The sequence below is a fragment of the Eptesicus fuscus genome, chromosome 3 (assembly GCF_027574615.1).
Source record: "Eptesicus fuscus isolate TK198812 chromosome 3, DD_ASM_mEF_20220401, whole genome shotgun sequence".
NCBI lineage: Eukaryota > Metazoa > Chordata > Mammalia > Chiroptera > Vespertilionidae > Eptesicus > Eptesicus fuscus.
This window is the reverse complement of record NC_072475.1, coordinates 40,606,848-40,614,017: the sequence shown is the minus strand read 5'-3', so window position 1 is coordinate 40,614,017 and position 7,170 is coordinate 40,606,848. Positions and strand designations below refer to the sequence as shown.

Here is a 7,170-nt window from a genome sequence, read left to right as displayed (position 1 = left end):
TATGTGTAACTGGAAAAAAAAAAACACCTTTCCTTCGGCAAAATTGAAAAATAACAGAGTTTATGGGGAAAATAGTGTTAGGCAGACCACTCAAGAACTGTTGAACTTTGTAATAGAGCACTGATAAAAAACATTCACAGTACTTTAATAATCCTTAGCTATTAAATCTCTACTGACATTAGCACCCCGCCTGAAATCAGGCTCCGTCATCATTTGCAGCCTTAAATCCCACAATTTGGGTGTCATCTTCCTTCAAGACTTACATATCAAATAACAATTGCTTCCAATAGAAACCACTTTATCAAAAATTAAATGTCTGAGTTCAGGGGACCTGGGTTGGGTAACGAAGAGCGTTGCATTGTGGGAACTCCTTCCTTCCTTGCTCCTGGCACTGCTCTTGGTTGGGGGCCGTCCTGCACCTACAATGCAGGAAGGTGGCCAAAAGAAGTTGAAAAAGTCCCTGGAGTCGATCAACTCTAGGCTCCAACTTGTTAGAAAAAGTAGAAAGTACGTGCTGTGGTACAAGCAGACTCTGAAGATGATCAGACAAGGCAAAGCAAAACTGGTCATCTTGTTAACACTGCCCTGCCTTGAGGAAATCTGAAATAATGTACTATGGTTGGGCAAGACTGCTGTCCATCGCTACAGTGGCAATAATATTATATTGGGCACAGAGTGGGGAAAATACTACAGAATATGCACATTGACTGTCACTGACCCAGGTGATTCTGATTATCATTAGAAGCCTGCCAGAACCGACTGGCGAAAAGTAAATCATGGGAAATTTTTCTTTCATAAACTAAAAGTACGTAAATTCATGTTAAAATTTTAAGAGTAACTACTAAAAATTTAGGAATAGATTCTAAAACTTTTAACCCAGTTAAGAAGAATTTAGAAAAGGTAAATCAATCCCAAAAAAGGCAAATAAATAAATAAATAGAAAATAGAAAGAAGCATACAAAGCATAGTAAATAGAATATACAAACAGAAATAAATAAGTAATCAGAATAAATGCAATTAAATTCATCAGGTAAAACACAGAGGTTATCAAATTGTGGTAATAAAGTCCAGGTATATGTTACTTATGAGAGGCACATCTAAAACAAATTGATATTAAGAAAGATTTCAAAGAACATATTGGTTTAATATTAAGGCTAAAGCTTTGTCACGCCAGACACTGACATTCTAAATAAGCACTTTTAAAAAATCAGAGTTGTCTTTAATGCCATATATATATGGAAATTTTATATATGTGTGTACATACATGTGTACATATATACATATACAGGAATATAAATACTAGAGGCCTGATGCACAAAATTAATACAAGGGGCTTGGCCCTCGCAGCCATGGCTGCTTGCCTCAGCCCTCGCAGCCCTAGCTTCATCCGGAAGGTCATCCAGAAGGTCATTCAGCTGTCCGGTCTAATTAGCATAGTATGCCTTTATTATTATAGATATACACACTCTATATGGTGGAGCAACAAGTCTCCTTTTTCCCTTCTAGTAAGGCTCTCTAAGCCATGTTCTTAAGAGTTGTGGTCATAATCTTTCCTAGGTGACAAGCTCAATACATTTTTATGATCTGGAAGAAATCATGCACACACGAAGACAGCCTGTAGGCATAGGATGTTTCTACTGAAAAGACTTGAGTGATTCTCCAGAATCAGTTATCTTGAAGATCACACATCCTTTGGAGAATCTGAACATAAAGTTATGGACCCAGGAAAAGATAATGTCCATAAAGAGAATGAAGCATGCGATTTATAGAGATTTATAGACACCCAACCCCTAAGAGTCAATCCTTGAAACATGCTAACAGCCACAGACGAACCCCCAATTTACAAACCTACGGTGACGAGATAAACAAGAAGAGTTGCTAGGTAAAAAAGGTGTTAAGTATGTCCAAGGTTGCCTGACCAGCTTGTGGCAGAAGCGGGACACAGGGACGGGACCTGGTTCCCTCCACCCCTCATATAGTGTTCTATCTACGCTCATTATACACCCCCCACACTTCTAAAAAAGAAATGGAGGAGTACACAGACAATGGGGTGGTGAGGTCCTAGGGTAGGGGGCGGGGATGGGCTGGAGGGGGTCAAGGGAGAAAAAAAGGAGACATATGTAATACTTCAAAAAATATAAAAAATAAATAAAATGCATAGAACCACTATTTCCCAAATAAATAAATAAAATAAATGGAGGAGCTTGACAAAAATGCAAGGAAACAGCGTCTTCTATTCCTTCTGTCCTCAGAGCTATTTTAAATGAAATTCTTAAGCCAAATGATCAGTGAATTATTAGCTCAATGAACGTAGAAGGGTGATAGGCCCAAATTACAATGAAAGAATCATCATAATGTATGCTGTGTCTAGAGGTCTTAATGATATATCATGCCTTAAAACTCAGGCATGGACATTAAAAGAAAACTTGGAGCAATTAGGATAAGACAGGTTGATCTTTTAAATTATAGTCCTTTCTAATAAGGGACTCCCCGGGTGTTAGAAATTTACCTCTCTTAAAAGCACCTTAAGCTATCAGGAAAAAAAAAATATTTTATGAGTGTGTATCATTACTAATAATTACATGTAGATTTTTAACTGAGCAAAGATGGAAATTATCTTCTAATTCATACAAAACTGGTCAGAAGAGTCTTCCTCTAAGATTTTTTTAGAAACTTGGGTAGAGAGATGGAAACAAGAAAATCTCCTTTATTTCAGAAAGTGAATTGTGTTTCTTTTGCTGCTTTAAAAATAAAATTTTCTCTAATTTGTTTTCATGATCATTGGAAAAATGTAGTTATTTAATAAAATGACACCAACTTTTTAATGAAATCTGAAGTAAGCTGGGAAATAATTTTAGGTTTTAGCTATTAAGGTATCCTGGCATTTTATAGAGTTTGTTAAAATGGGGGAATAAATTAACATTTATGTTCCCACATAAGTCTGAAGGACACTGTCCTGAGCTGCTGCCTATTGGCTTATCAACAGTAACATCTGATCCGGAAGGATCCAAAAAAGACACTATATTTGGGAATTCTATGATTAACTGAATCTAGAGGAAAATTCAAATTCTAGTATTGCTACTTCCAGTTGAGTTTCTGAACTCTCGGTACAGAATGAGTGAATCAAAAACATGCAAGGTTGATTCAAATAGTTTGCTTGATAGGGCCTGTGAAAGAATAGAATTAAAGAGTTAACTCTCCCTCACTAGAACCTACAAGGCTCCGTAACTTGTTCACAGCAGGTCCCTTGTGCTTAACACAAAGTCTGGGAAAATATTTATTGAACCAATAAATCAATATGTAAATTTTCCTGGTATACATATCTTCTTTATTTGAAGCATCTAGGCTCCAGCATCTGGAAGAATGTACTTAAAGCTCTTTTTATTAAAAAAAAGGCAGTCCCTAAATAAACATAGGAGGAAAAGGGGAATGTCCACTTAATAAAGTTACCTGCCTGATAATGCTTAGTTTCAAAATGTGCACATGAGATTTCTCAGGATCACCTGGGCCAATACCTACCTAGTCAAGTCCTGACAAGACCAGGAATAGAATGAGAAAAGAACACAAAGCCCATCTGACTCATGGGAGAACACAAAGCCCATCTCATCAACCACCTCTGCTTCCTCCTTGCCCAACGTTATCCTTCCACTTTTCAGACCCTTTGCCAGCTCCTGCTACTCTCCCCTATCATTTACTACTAGTGACCCAGTGCACAAAATTCATGCACATTAAAAGGGAATTAATTAGAGGAAATATTTTAATATTGCTATTTGCCCTTTCTCTATAATAGATGTGTCAGAGATGAAAGGAAATTAGTAAAATGTATATGAAAATCTTCCTCCTGTCAGAGTCTGGGGCATGCCACAGGAACCAGAGTCAAGTCCCCGTCCGCCCACGTACACCTCAAAATCATGTAAGACCCAGACCCGGCCAGCCCCACCCCCGTCAAACCCCACCAGGTGAGGGGTGAAGCCTAAGGTCCCCCGGCCTAGGCCAGGGGGTGCACCTTGAGGTCTCCTGGCCGGGCCAGGGGGTGCAGCCTGAGGTCCCCTGTCAAGCCCCACCAGGCAGGGGGGCGCAGCCTCAGGTCCCCCGGCCCGGCGCTGTGACAGGGTGCACAGCCTGAGGTCCCCCCACCTGGGCCAGGGCAGGGGGCATGCCTTGAGGTCCCCATCAAGCCCCACTGGGTGGGGTCGAGGCCTCAGGTTCCCTGGCCCAGCGCTGAGGTGTGGGGTGTGGCCTAAGGTCCCCTGTCAAGTCCCACCAGGCGGGGGGCACAGCCTCAGGTCCCCTACCCCAGCCCAGCACCACGCAGCCTCACGTCCCTGCTGATTGCTCTTTAAGGCTCCTTACAGGAACTCGGCCTCTGCTGTGGGCGCAGCCATCTTGTGTTACGGAATCCCTGCCTCCGCTGTGGGCACAGCCATCTTGTTACAGCATGATGGTAAATTTGCATATTCCCTCTTTACTAGATAGGATTACACTCAAAGAGTCATACCTTGCTTGGATTTTGGTCTCTGCATTTCTTCTTCCACCCCTCCTAGAACCTTTTCATCCCCACATGTAGGCTTGGCTCCATCCTCCTGTTCCAGGGATCTTACATGTGAGAAATTCTAGGAGCTCTACAAGCCAACAGCAAGTTTTGATGGATTTTTAAGACCATACAGTAGTTTTCTCATCTTTGTTTCTTTGGCAAAGTCATAAGCTATAAGTAAACATACACGCATAAGTAAGTGGATGAGCATACATGCTAATCTAATATATACACACATACATATACAGAAACACACATATATCTTGCATGACCATAGAAACCGAAAAACCATTTCTCTAGTATCAAATGTCTAAAAATCTTAAACAAACTCTTTTTTATTGTATTGTAATCACTATTATTTGTATTAGTGACCCCTGATATCGCAAGACATTAATGTGCTGTATGATACAGCAAAGATTAATCACTTGAACCAGGTGAAAGTTGGCACTTCCTGCCTGAAGGATGCTGACCTGGGTAACTCCATTTAGGCACTGGCTTGGTGACCAAATGTCCACTGGTTCCTCAGGACTGAGGCTTCTTTTCTCAATGACACTTGAATGCAGTCCTAACTGATGTGAAAATGGAGTTTATTTTAAAAAAATAAAAAATAACCCTTGTAAAATTAACTCATGTCTATCTTACATCTATTTCGTATACAACATCTATGACTTGTTATAGGTTTAGAACTGCCTGGACATACCAAGTGCTATATTAGAGCTCACTATTATAACAGAGAAAGAATATTATGGGCAAAAGTTACAGTGCTCTTCGGATAATGTGGCTTTGAGGTCTGGTGTTCTCCTCCTGCTGTCTGCCTCTCTATCACACAGGATTGTCTCTCCTTTTCTCTTTCCTTGTTACTTGATCTATGTTACTCTTGCATTTTGTATCCATACTGAAATGCTAACTGGGAAATCAAAAAGCACATCGTACTCTAGGCAAGCACTCAAAATTCAATTAATGGAACATTAAGATTTTTTAACCTTAATCAATAAGAATTTATTCACTGATTTTATTTTCACTGCTATCAATGCTATGTAAATTTCTACACCCAGAATGAGCTCACTTGACATTTCGAAGTAATTCTCCCCAAACTTCTCCTGAATACTTCCTTGCAAGCCTGTAATGAGGACCTCACTGACAATGGAAGACACTAGTTACATGTTTAGAAAGGAAAGATCTTCCTGGAAAGTGCTTTTCCTATCTCTCTTACTTTCAAATTATGCAACTCAAAGATTCAGTTTGCTATCAGTAAGAGGGGAGAGGGGAGAAAATGCTATTTTAATTGTTATATATGTGCCATCAATTGAATGACTATTAACTGTTTTTGTTGATTTATCTTTGTATCTCAATATAATAATAGGTTCCCAACAAATGTTTATTTTATAAATGAATGTCAGTCAGTACAGCAGATTTCACTCACCAACACATCTAATCTTATATCATTCTAACATAAATGGAAATTTATTGCATGTACCACAGTTGCTTTATATTACTTCATGAAGAGAGAAACAAATATGAAAAGGTATTTATCACCTGAAACAAATACATCTCGAGATGTCCCTGAGAGAATCAGTTATGGAACTGAATTGATTCAGAGAGGACAGTGACTCTGGACTCCATTTCAGCATGATTTGATCCTACTGTTAAAATCATTTTATTGCCCTACTCGGTTTGGCTCAGGGGACAAAGCATCGGCCTGCAGACCAAAGGATCCTCTGTTCATTCCAATCAAGAGCATGTACCTTGGTTGCAGGCTCCTCCCCGGCCAGGGCCCTGGTCAGTGTTTGTGCAGGAGGCAACCAATTGATGTGTTTCTCTCACATCGATGTTTCTCTCTGTCTTTCCCTTTCTCTTCTACTCTCCCTAAAAATCAATGGCAAAATATCTCGGATGAGGATTAACAAAATAAAAAAATAACAACAATAAAAAAGACAAAGATGTCAAAAAATAAAATAAATTAAAAATAAAATAAAATAATTTTACTCACACCTAAGTCAAAGGGCCTTTTCTTCCTACACTTCCCAGGATGATAAAGACTCGCCTTGCGACATTTCACCATCACTTACTTAACTACTCCTTAGAGAGATACTACCAAAAATAAGTTATTTCTTTTCTTTTTAAAACTAAAACAACAGGCAATCTATGACTTTTGAAATTAGAAAATAAAATCACAATGTGTTTGCATTAGAAAGAAAATGCCATAAAATATGCAGTAAATGCTTTCTTAAAGCATAATCTAGCCAGAAAAGTTGACATGGAGAATTCTGAGGAAATTAAACAATGCAGTAAGTCTAATTGTAGTCCTGCCTTCCTTCTATTCAAATATGAGCTTTTCCTTATTTCTTGGAACTTAACAAGAAGGCTGAGAAGATTAAATGATGAAAAGACATGTGTTCAACCTCATGTGACATAAGCATAGACCTCTAGGAAAACTGGTGAATTCTGGCTTTTTACCTAAGAATTCAGAGCATGGGAACCTTTCTGTCAGAGTTCACAGACCAACAGCCTCAGGCTGAATCTGGACCAGTGCCACAGGCAAACACTATATATGAGATACCAACATTTAGAACGCATAGATTTCCTGTGAAAAGTTTAGATTTCTAGTTTCTCAAAAAAAACTGCGTTTTGGGCTC

General features: G+C 39.1%; 1 pseudogene; it reads left to right on the top strand.

Annotated features, from left to right (window-relative positions):
• The first annotated feature begins 424 nt into the window (after positions 1 to 424).
• Positions 425 to 773, top strand: LOC103286817 (60S ribosomal protein L30-like; annotated as a pseudogene).
• Positions 774 to 7,170: the final 6,397 nt, after the last annotated feature.